Source organism: Cupressus sempervirens, chromosome 6 (assembly GCF_028749045.1).
Source record: "Cupressus sempervirens isolate cs-2001-9-10 chromosome 6, ASM2874904v1, whole genome shotgun sequence".
Classification (NCBI taxonomy): Eukaryota; Viridiplantae; Streptophyta; class Pinopsida; order Cupressales; family Cupressaceae; genus Cupressus; species Cupressus sempervirens.
Genome location: NC_143123.1, coordinates 289809993 through 289823021, shown reverse-complemented (window position 1 = coordinate 289823021; position 13029 = coordinate 289809993).

Here is a 13029-nt window from a genome sequence, read left to right as displayed (position 1 = left end):
GCTTAGATTCATGTTGCATGTTAGTTTAGCTTCTATTTTGCAATAATCTCTCACATAGCTTAATATTTGGATTGTAACACTGTCATACATGTTTTAGCATAGCTGCATTTTACATTTCATTCTAGCTTAATCTTCATTTGCATTGCGTCCTCTAGAAACTCCTTGGGACATTTGCATTCTTGCATCTTGTCTTTGGAACTTTCCATTGCATGGTTTACTAGCAAGAAGAGTATCTCTAAGGCTCATTTGAGAGCCTTCTTATTCTTGAAATATACTCTCTTGCACTCTGTGGATAGGGAGCTCTAAGTCGGCATCCGAACATTCCAAACTCATGGAAATTTTTGGATAGAATGGTTTAGAGTGTGACACAAATCAAGTGTACATTTTTGGCGCCCACCGTGGGGCTTGAATCAAATTTTAGCTCCATTTGCTTTCATTTTTTATCTCTGGTTTTTTTATAGCAGCATATTGGATCTAATCAAATGCTTTTGTAGAATTATCACTTTGGTTTTAAGGCCAACCCATAAGTAAATTGGTTTGAAGGCCAAAAACTTAGTTGGTTTAAAGATTTGATCATATCTTTTAAACCGCTTGGATTTTGGTTTTGAAATTTTTTTTACTGATTGGGTATATGCTCAAAATGTTTTAGTCCGATTTGCAGAGCATTTTGATGTAATTTTTGGGAGTTATCAGTTTTTCTTTATTTTTCATAAAAGGCCGTTTCTGATCGCAAATCAGCGATTTTTAAAAAAAAATTTACATTTTCAAAAATGGTTTTCAATTCTAATGGGAGTTCTTTCTTTGTGTTTTGAATTTTGAAGTCCTATTAAAGATCAAAAACTCGATTTGATAAATTTGGCCTGTTTTGAGAAAATTGATCTCTAAAGCGCAAATGAAGAGATTTTTTAAAATTTCTTACATTTTTGGAAAGCCCTCTGATTTTTAATAGGGTTCTCTTCTTTTTATTTTCATTTTTGGATACAAAATCATAGTAAACAAGTCCAATCTTGTTGACTAGGTCAAAATCAAAGAGTAAAAATGAGAGCATTTGTGATTAACTTGCACTTTCTTTGCATGCACTTGGTTGGAAGATAAATTGGATTTTTGAGGCAACTCACCACTTTTTATTGCAGATTTTTATGTTATTTCATACTAACTTTTGGTGCTAACAAGTTGTGATTACAGGTTGCCATCCTTATCAAAAAAATTGAAACATTGCATAAAAAGAACGTATGTCAAAGCTTCAAATGCGGAAGGGCTACTAACATTGTTTGCAGGGCTGCCCAAAGCATAAAAAATCAAAATTTCTTACTTTTTTGTTTTCATGTGTGGCATTGACTAATTTTTCATTTTTCATAAGCATATAAAACTTGTGATTGAAGTCTTTTGGTAATAGGAGAGTATGCTCTTCACCCTTGTGGTGAATCAGAAATCTTGACTTGCCATTTGGTTTCAAAAGCAAGGGGTAACTAAATCTTCTTGGCATGTTTGGGAGAAAATTATTGGAATAGGAGAGTATGCTCTTCACCCTTGTGGTGAACCAGAAATCTTGACTTTCAAAATTTGATCCACTTTGTGTAGTTAGAATCCTTTAGAGGGCCTGCTCTCGGACAACCTGAGAGGAACGACCCAAGTGGGGACAAGAAAATTATCCGGCTCTTCCAACTCACTATAAACTCAAGGCTATTAAGGACACAAAACCTTTGTAGACGTAGTGTTTATCTTCGCCTAGTGTGATTGCTTATGGGATTTCGACCATAGGGAGATCACTAGGAAAGAATGCTTAAGGTACTCTTGTGATCGCGAGATCAGTTACTCATCGCAAGGTGAGGTGTCCCGTAATTGGGAGAAAGAGGAACACTATGAACGGAAGCCCTATCTAAACACCCTAAGTTAGTAACTACCTTTTTTAGCCGCTCAACTTCTTGGTGCAAGGATCGATCCTAGTGGACTACCCGAATCACCCCAAGATTTTACACTCACCATCTGTGTTCCCTTGGTTATGCTTATGGCATTTCCATGACAAAGCCAATATCTCTTGTGGGAAACCACTTGGTGTGAGGCAAAGGAGCATCAAGCGTGGGCCAAGTTGTTGAGTAATGAACCATGTCCTTTAGGTAGATATTGTTTGATATGTTCTCGAATGTGCTAGACCTATAAAAAAATTTTGAACATACACATCACGATAGTTCTAGGGATTTCTTTTAAGACGTCACATATGTTTGTATCATGCAAGGTTGCTTTATCCCTTACTTGATTGTTTGAAGACTACTCTATGTGTCACTATCTTGCTTGGAAAGAAATTGCTTTTGAACATCAAACTTGCTATGCTATCAACTATTGTCAAACTTTTTCAACCAAGTCAAAACATCAAATGCAAACATTTTCTTGTGTTTCTTGCTAAGGGGAGTCTCATCATTTGATTTTTATTTTTAATGTCTTTAGTTCTTGAACATGCTTAAAGTGACTCTTTGGTCTTGGTGCTCTTGGGCTTTCTATCTTCATGGTCTATGTCCATTTGCTAGTTATCTTTTTGCTGAAATGGTTGCCTTGATTTCTTGACTACACTCTTGGGTTGGAGAGTTGTTCATTTGTCACCCTGCTTGCTCTATTTATTTGGCTATTTGGGCATCTTGCCTAGCTATTGACTTGAGTCATTCATGTCGTAAGTTTCTTGGACATATTGTTTGACAAGTTGCTTTAATCTCCCTCTACTATCTTGGCAAGTGAACACTCTACCTCCTATAGTTTCAACATCAAGTTATCTTCTAGGCTCTTTTATGCTTGGATTTGCATCTAAAACTATGGGATCTAAACCTTGTGCTACCAAATTTCAACTGAATCTAGATGATCATGATATCCTCCATGTCACTAAAGAGTTTCAAGATCTATATGCACAATACAAAGAACTAGAAGAGATAAATGATCTTTCTTACCTTCATCTCTCTAAGCGCATGACAGAAATGAAGTCTAAACTTGAGAAAAGGTTGGAGGAGAAGATTGCATCATTACATGAATCTTCCTTAAGGTCTTTACATGCATGTGAGTCACCTTCTTTGAGGTCATCCTCTTCTTTTAGGTCTACATGCTCTACTTCAAGACATCAAATGTCTTCATCTTCTAGATCTAAAGACCTCTTTAGAGAACAAGCAAGTGATACCTCCTTTGAGCCTATGCTAAAATATCATGATAAACCTATCTTTGACCAAGAAAATTATGAAGAAATGAATGCATTATATTCACTTGAGAAACAACAAGAAGATCCTAGACATATTTTTGAGAGGACTTTTACTCCCTTGGAACATTCTTATGATGACATTTTGCAAACACTTCTTGAAACTAAGCTCATCATGTTGCCTAAGTCTAGCTCCTATGGAAATCCTTTCTTGGATGCTTATTGTGCTTATCATCAATCTAATGACCATGCTACTTTTGATTGTATAGAGCTGAAACATAAAATCCAAGATCTCATTGATGATGAGATTGTTGATCTTGGAACCTCTAGTGACTCATGTGGTGAAGATACTTCTCTTGAGCAAGATTACATTAATGAACCTATGTCTAGTAGCAGTTCTATTACATCTTCCACTTCTTCCAACACTCATGCATCTCCCAAAACTTCAAAGCTTTCCAACATGCCTCTATCAAAAAAGGAACCTAATGCTTTCCACATTGACTATGTGTATCCTCAAGGGCTACCTCTAAAAGAAACTCAAGCTAACCTTCACTTGGTTGCAAACCTTTTCCATGCTACCAATCCTAAACATCCTCAACCTTCATGCGCTACTATGCCTAATCCAAGCACTACTCCATTCTCTCTTCATTCTCCCTTGTCCTTAGAAGTGGCTCCATGTCAAGAGGACTCTCAAAAAGAAAAAGCTATAAATGTCAAGAAAGATCAAGATCAAGCACCCTTTCACCTCTTTCAAGATTTTTCCCCTCCATATCCTATATATTTTCCACCTACTAAGTATGATGAAGATACCACTTCCATTATCTCCCTTGAGCTTACTAAAAATTATGAGAAAAGTTCTCTTCATATGCTATCCAAAGCTACTTGTCAAGATCAAAACATCCCCTCATGTTCTACTTCTCCACATCCACTTCAAAATTGTGCTCAAGCTTCAAGTGCTTCTATTAAAAATGTTGTTCCTATCAAAGGTAATTATGAGTCTATTGATGGCTTTGACCATGTTGCTCATTCTAAAGATGTTGATATCCCTTCCCACTATCCATTTGCATCTTCTAAATCTATCCTTGGTCCTTATCCATCTAAGCTAAAGCATTCAAACCTTCCATCCATATTGGGGCCTTATGTTCCTACATCTCCTACATTCACTCCTAGCTCATTCCCTAGCTCTCCTATCATACCTCAAGATCAACAAAGACACTCATCCTTGATGACTTTTCACCCATCTATCCATCTAAACCAGTCATATCAGCCTTATTCATCCACAAATCCCAAGTCCTTTGGAAGTGAGAATAAACATAAGAATCCATTGAAAAAGAAAGATCACTATGTCCCATCTAATCGACATGTGAATGCTAAGAAGGAGAATGCACAAAAGAGACCACAAAGGTCCACTATTAAGAGAGCTAAATCAAAGAAAGTGTGGTTTCCTAAATCCATCATTGAAGAAATGCACTCTCAGGCACCCAAAGAACGAGGAAAATCTAAAGCTATGTGGATTCCCAAGTCTCTTTTAAAAGACTTGAATATTGAAAATACTTCAAAGTTGACATTCAAACTTCCAAAGGCTTCCATTCCATCTTCTTCTAAAAATATTTCTATAAATATTCCAAAGCCTTCCACTCCACTTTTTCCCAAATCTCTTCTACCAGCTCATACATCTAAATCTCAAGCTATTTCATCCATGATTCCTCCATCATTCCAATACCCTTCAAGGTGTGTTTCAATGTTGATCTTGTACAATATTTTAACTACCCTCATGAAATCCAATAAAGCTTACACTTACTTTCTATACATGAACTCTTATCCTCCATATATTCTTCCTACTACCATTTCCCTTTCATCACCCTATCAAAATCTTTGAGCATACCTTTCTATGGTCTTGGCTTATCATGGCTTATCTTTCCTATAGCAGCACTATCTACATTCAAACAGCTTCAACTCTTTCTAAAAATTCAAAAAAAAAAAAAATGAAAAAAAAAAAAAAAATGTGCCTTGGTGAAAACCACTTCTTGTGGCACCTTGGTAGCAAAAGTCAAGAGAAATAAATTTATCCTATGGTGAAAACTACTTCTTGTGGCACCTTGGATAAGTACCATGATGAAAACCTGGCAAACAGGCATCATGCGTAATTCTTCCATCATCCATCTATCCCCTCTTCTCTCTTTGATCTTGACAATGTTGAGCTATCTTTGCATATTGGCTATCTTATCCATGAGTTTATCTATTTGTGCTTTCTCATTCCCTCATAGCCTCCATCTTGAGGTTTATTTTTATTGCTCTATCCCATCGCTATCCTATCTAGTTGACCCCTTGGTCTTGATCATAATAAATGAAACATGGTTCTCATAGGTCTCTTGACATGGCTACTCTTTTGGACTACATGCTTCATGATATCGCACTTGTTGGCTTCATTGCTTATCCTACATGCTATCTTGCTCATTTCTTCCATTGCTTATCCAAAACATGCTTCATATGACTATTTCACCTCTTTCCCTAGCTTGGGTACTCTTGAGGAGTCAGTCCTTGAGGATCACTTTCACTTGCTTCATACTCTTTTTTTCATCCATCTTCGCTTATCCACTGGCTCGTTGCTCCATCATATCCTATACCTTGCTAGACATTGGGAGAAAATGATGTGCTCTTGCTTGAGAACTAGTGATATCTAAAACCTTCTAAAAAATCCAAAAATCATATATGATCCTGAAAAAAATCCTAAAAATCAGAAAATGTCCTGAAAAAATATCTTCTTAGTGAAAACCTAGCAATAGGCACTTTGATGTATCACCAAAAAAATAAAAAAAATAAAAAAATACAAAAAAATTGAAAAAAGTCCTGAAAAAATCTGTCATGTGGTGAAAACCTGGAAACAGGTGCTACTTGAAACCCTTGCACCTATGTCTATCAAACTCAATCATCTACTTCACTATACATTTCCTAGCTTGGAATTGTTTCTTGTCCTTATCTTGGGAGCATAACTACTTAGCCTTTTTGAGGTATTCTTGTGCATTTGGGTTTCTTTGACAACTCATAAAATAGCGTTTCTCAACACTTCCCCCACTTTGACATCAAGTGTTTTTCAACACTTTTTAGATAGTTTACCTACGGTCTTCGATGTCATGATATTTCTCACTATCAGAATCAAGTCTTCAAGAAATGGCCAAGTGACTTACACACACGCACTTTAACACTTAAATGACTGAGCTATGCTGATCTTTATCTACTTTGTGTGCTGTCTATGACAATTTATTTACTATATGTTCCATCCCTAATAGTCTTTCAAGGATGTCATTGACTAGAAGATTGGGGGCATGGGACATATTTTTTTGATTTCTGCTTGTGGGTATACTTTTGTTTTTCTATAGTGTTGTAAGCATTTATGCTAGTCCTATTCAACATGTTGACTTACAAATGTATCATCCTTGACTATTTTGAAAGACCACACTCAGGGTTTATCTTGGCACTTATGCCTTGATACAGGTGTAATCTTGCTAAATTAAACTTAGGGAATCTAATCATGTAGTTATCTTGACTTACATGTCTCTGATGCTTAGATTGGATTTCCACATACCTATCTAATATTGATCATATTCATATCCTCATAGTTATACTAGTGATGGTTGTATGATCTCATGATGTCCCTAATAAATGCTCAATGATGAAATTAAGAGTCTAAATGTTATGCGCTTCTTGCTGGTAAACCACTTTGCATATTAGCTTGCATTTTAGGTTCATTTTCTAGCTTAGTCTTGCATTCTTGCATATGGGGAGAGCTCTCTTTCTTCATCTTTTTGTGGACATATCAGCTAACTCCTTTCATATATTTCTTTACTTTCTTCTTCTTCATGTCTTTTCACCTTCTTAATCTTTCGCTTCATCTCTTTTCTATCTTGTCATCACATTATATAAAGTTTTGACCTCTTAAATAATTTTGACGTCCTAGATTCATTTTCGGGATCGAAATTCAAATTCGAGTTCATCTTGATGGTCAAAATTGTCTTTTAAAATTCTACTTTCTTCTGAGCAGTTAGCTGACCTTTTGAGGTCTAATCTCAGAATCATCACTGGGGCATCTTCATTTCTTCATGTCTTCATCATTTCCATACTTCATATCTACTTCAATTCACCGTTTTATGTCTAAATCATCTTTCTACTAGATTTGACCTAATTTTTATGCTATATCCTTCAAGGTCAACTCTAGTCAAACTAAGGCATTTTATCAGTTTCTTATAGTCATTCTTGGGTTCTAATAATCTATTTGTCATCTTGGACATTGCTATATTCTAATTTTCTCATGTCTAGCCAGTTTTTGCATCCCCTTACCTCATTTCAATTTCGATCCCGAGGGGGCAGAAATACTCTATCACTAATTACTACAACTATCTATTTCTTAGGAGCATTTGTTTGATCTTCTCACTTGCTCTCACTCTATCCACTTTTCTAAGTGTTAGCATTCTTTTTGAATTCTGACATCATCTTTTCCAAGTGTTCAACACTACCACTATCAGGCTGTACATTTAGGACTTGCTATCTTTTTCTACATTTTGTTCTTCAAAATCAGATATCTATATCTACCACTGCCTACTTGGCTTTCTATTTTCTTTGACATAATGTGTTCCCAGATCGATCACACATTAGTCAAAGAGGGGTAAAATGTAATCACCTAAAAATGGTCATCTAGACTATTAGCCCCCTTTTCAACATTTTGGCTAAATTAATTTAATCATTTACCTAGACCAAATTGCTAATAATCAATTTATTTGATTATAACCTATAGTTTGACTATGCTATCCTAAGTTCATTATTTGATTAAAAGAACATGTCCCCTTTTAATTAAATAAAAGACCCCATTCTTCTAACCCACTTAAAGTGCACACATAAAGTCCTTTTTCTATTTTGCAATTAAAAGAAAAGGCTTTGTGACTTTTGTCTTATATGACAAGTCAACTTATATTCTATTGGTTGACTTGTGTGTGCACATGGATCACTCCTCTTTTCAAATTCCACCGTTGATCATCCACCATCTTCATCTCAATCTCTACCGTCCATATATCTTTAAAAGGGAGAGAGCTTTCCCCCTCATCCATCCTCATTTTGAATATTGTTATGCTGCAAGTTTTCTAACAGGTTTCTTTGGAGCTTTGTGGAGAACTTCTCTTCCTTGTCTACATTCTCTCATCCATGAAATTTTAGCTTAGATTCATGTTGCATGTTAGTTTAGCTTCTATTTTGCAATAATCTCTCACATAGCTTAATATTTGGATTGTAACACTGTCATACATGTTTTAGCATAGTTGCATTTTACATTTCATTCTAGCTTAATCTTCATTTGCATTGCATCCTTGAGAAACTCCTTGGGACATTTGCATTCTTGCATCTTGTCTTTGGAACCTTCCATTGCATGGTTTACTAGCAAGAAGAGTATCTCTAAGGCTCATTTGAGAGCCTTCTTATTCTTGAAATATACTCTCTTGCACTCCGTGGATAGGGAGCTCTAAGCCGACATCCGAACATTCCAAACTCATGGAAATTTTTGGATAGAATGGTTTAGAGTGTGACACAAATCAAGTGTACAGTCATACTTTAGAACATATGATGAAACAAAGGCAAAGATAGAGCTAGAGATAAAGCTCCCACAAGCGGTTAACAAAGGTAAGAGGAGGATAGAAAAACTAAAATAAAGCACACCTCTAATGTTAACTGAGGGCAAAGGAGAAGATATAGATGAAGAGGTAGAGAATGAGTCTAAAAAGGAAGAAGAACCCTTGAAGAAGAAAGGCAAGGTGATCATCACCAAACCACCCAAGCCATCTTCTATAGTTATTATAAGAAGGTCAAGGAAAAAGGCTGACAAAGAAGGTGGTGATATCATATTCAGCCGACCTCCATGCACCTTCAAGGAAAAGAAAAAGTAGGTTGAAGAACTGGTGTTAACCAAAATGGGAAAATAGAAGTATTCACCAGATCAAATAGCCTCTCAAATCTCTAATGAATTATTAGAGAAAATAAAGCCAAGATGGGACTTTGCAATACAAATAGAAAAATATATCTATGCACAAACCCTGAGGTAGTTGCTACCTCGAATGACAGATGTTGAGGTAAAATAGTCCTTAAAGAAAAATGAAGATAAGATGACTCTTAGATTTAATACTTGTTTAATTGTGATAAATGATATAGAGCACATTATTAAGAATGCCACAAGCATGTGAAAGAATGTTTATCATTTGCATAAATAAAGTGACTTCCTAGTAGAAGTTAAGGATGATGACAGTGATGATGAGGAAGAAGAAACTTACACTGAGCCCACACATTTTGACAATGAGGAAGTTGAAGAATATAAAGAGGAAGAAGCTACTGAGGAGGATAAAGAAGATGATGAGGAGACTAACCCTATGAAGATATCAACTGTAGTCATTTCCTCACTCTCCAAGAAAACCAAGTGCTACATCAAGCTCAAAGATAGCTTCAACAAGTTTGATTGTGACAACTATAGGTACTTCAAATCTCCAATCACTCTTTGCCCCCACACATCTCAACATATCATTAATAGAAGTGACTACCACTTCATCTATTGAGCTGCAGCCTCCCTCTTCCTCAGCTCCTAAGTTGTAGTCATCAGTTATGAATATAGTGGCTTCTATAATTTTGAACTCTTCAATAGTAAGTACTTCAGTTTTGAATACTACAATTTTGTCTACTTCAATAATGGATACTTCAGTTATGAATTCTTCAGTTTTGGATTCAGCAAGCATTCTTGTTAGTTTTCCACCAGTTGGTACTATATCAATTTTCACAGCAAGTCCTAGTATATGTACAATTGTTTCCATTCTAGATACAAAGGCATTAAGTACAAGGACAGTTGAACCCAAGGTTCAACTGAGTACAAGATTTTTTGGTAGAGAAAAGGAGATAGAAGAGGATATAAACCTAGATGAGAAAATAGAAATTCCTAAATGGATCTTTGATAATCTCACTACAGATCAAATGCATATAGCTGGTCAACTCCTCCAAAAGAAGGCAAAGTAGAAAAAATTAAGAGAGGAGAGAGAAAGAGAATATAAAATTATTGATGATGCTAAGAACATTTTGTTTGAGGCAATAGGTATTGAGATAGATACTTTTCAACCTATTTTATTGCGATTAGAAGAGGCAGTCCAAAATTTTAATGAGATCTTTAGTGGTCAAGATAAGTTAATTGAGAAAGCAGAAAAGAAATTTGATAATAAAGTGCTTGAGCACATTGCTCAACAAATTGCCATTCAATAAGTTGAGCTTTCCTCAATTTTGACCAATCTTGAAACCTCCTACACTAATGTGACATCACTTTTTGGAAAGTTATGTGATGTTACCAAGTTCTCAAAGGAAATAAAGAGAAAATTGACAAAGATTGATGAGGATCTAAAAGCCAGTGCACAATAGTTGCAACTTGACCATAGTTCAAGCTCTGCACATCACATGAAGATCAAATTTTTGTCAAACATATAGGTAAAGTTTTTGAGAGAAGAAGCAAGGATCTAGTCTACATTGATAGATATTTAGAAAATGATCCTTCCTATCATTGGTATAATGAAAAAACATATTGTTTATTCATAAACCTTGATCCATGACAATAGCTTCTCTATTGTAGATCACATGATAGAACTCTCTGTAGAAGTGCAAATTGCTCTCCATACATGCAATTTTTTACAAGAGAATTGAGATAAAAATCTGGCACTTATTCTTAAGGTACATTATGAATTTTTATCTCATTTTGGTGTCTCCATGTAAATAAGTTTTGTATAAATCTTTGGCATTGTTTTCAAAAAGGGGGAGAGACTATGTATAGTGGGACTATGTATATTGTATGGGGGGAAATCATGCAAAGAGAGAAAATGTATATAGCAGAGGAGAATTTTACAGATATGTTGTATAGTATACTATATATACTCACAAAGACAAATTTTGAAAAATCTCAAAATAGTATACCCTATCGAGCCAATATCACATGGTGATGTATATAAGTTTTGGCTAATAAGTGTTTTTGTCACTAATGCCAAAGGGGGAGATTGTTGAAATATCAATCAAGTTTGCTATTAGTGACAACACTTATTCAAATTTTATATGGCTACCAAGCTCATTTAATAGTATACAGTGTTTTCCATGAAATTCAATGGCCACTGAATTCTAAAGTTACTACCAAGTCTTTTGGACTAATTCTAGTTTCTACCGAGCATTCTAGTGGTTACCAAGGAAATTTAGTTAGTGTGAAGTGCAATAGTTCAAACCAAGCAGAATTAGGCAATGTGAAGTCTAGCAGTTCAACTCAAGCACTTCAGTGGTTACTGAGCCTTGTAGTTTCTACCGAGTTAGTAATTCACATGACATGAAGCTAATGTTAACTAAGCCATATGTGAAGATAGTGTTTACTGAGTAGTTCAGTTTATGTCAATTGACACAGTTTTCATCGAGTCACTAGTGCAGATCAAGTTTGAGACTACTTTGAGGTGATTGGTATGGACCGAGCTTCTACTTCTACTTAATGCATGATGATATTGAGTAATGATAGTAGGCACTGAGTATCAGAACTTCAACAAGTCAATCTTCAAAACTCGAGTGTTTTTATATGGGCCAACTTTGTAATATTGGTGTTAACTTGTATATTGGTTGAGTTTGTTAATTTTGTAAATTGGATGGTATATATATATGTAATGTATTGTATCATACCCAGTGTGTGGTAGTATGCAAGATAATGAACATGTAAGAATGTGAATATGGTTAAGAAACAGATAAATTATATATTGAAGGCCATATTAGAAAAGGAGTAGCAGAGACATATCCATCACAAAAGGTGATCAGTACTTCAAAGAATCTCTATCAACAAATCAGTTGTAAGTCAAAGATCTACTATTTCATTCTAACAGGTGAATCAATTTAAATCCTTTAACAAGATAGACTTAATAGTCTTTCTCAAAATCTCTTAACTGAGTGCATACTTTATTGTGTGTTTGTAAATCCTTCAACAAGGTGGACCTAGCAGTCTTAATTGCTCCTGACAGGGCAGATCATCAGAAGTGATCATTGTAAGCCTCAACAGGCTAACTTTATGCTACATTATTGAAGTTTTATGGGTATCATCCCAGCCCAAGTTTTACTTTCTATTTGGAAGGTTTCTAGGTCACCAAATTATTGTGTTCAAGTGTTATGAATGTTTTATGTTTTCAATTTCTCATGCATGCAATTAGAGCAATAAATGATAATTGGTATATTGCTATAAAGTGTTGAATTTGATAAAGTTTTAGAGGTTACTGATTCACCCCTCCCCTCTTAGTAACCTAGCATAGTCTTTAATATTTCCAATAGTTTAAGTGTTTAAGTGCATGTGTGTAAGTAACTTGGTTGTCTCTTCAAGACTTGATTATGATAGTGAGAACTATCGCAACATCAGAGACCATAGGTAAACTATCTGAAAAGTGTTGAGAAACACTTGATGTCAAGTTCGGGGAGTAGTGTTGAGAAATATTATTTTGTGAGTTGCCAAAGAAACCCTAATGCAAAAGGAAAACCTCAATAGGCTATGTAGTGGTGCCCCCAAGACGAGGACAAGAAACAATCCCAAGCTAGGAGATGTGTAGTGAAATGGGTGATTGAGACTAATAGACATAGGTGCAAGGGTCTCAAGTAGTGCCTATTTCCAAGTTTTCACCACTTGGAAAAAAATTTCAAGACTTTTTTTCAATTATTTTTGGTATTTTTTAGTGTTTTTTATTTTTTTAGGTGATATATCAAAGCACCTATTGCTAGATTTTCACTAAGATGATCATTTTTTCAGGGCATTTTATGCTTTTTAGGATTTTTTTTCA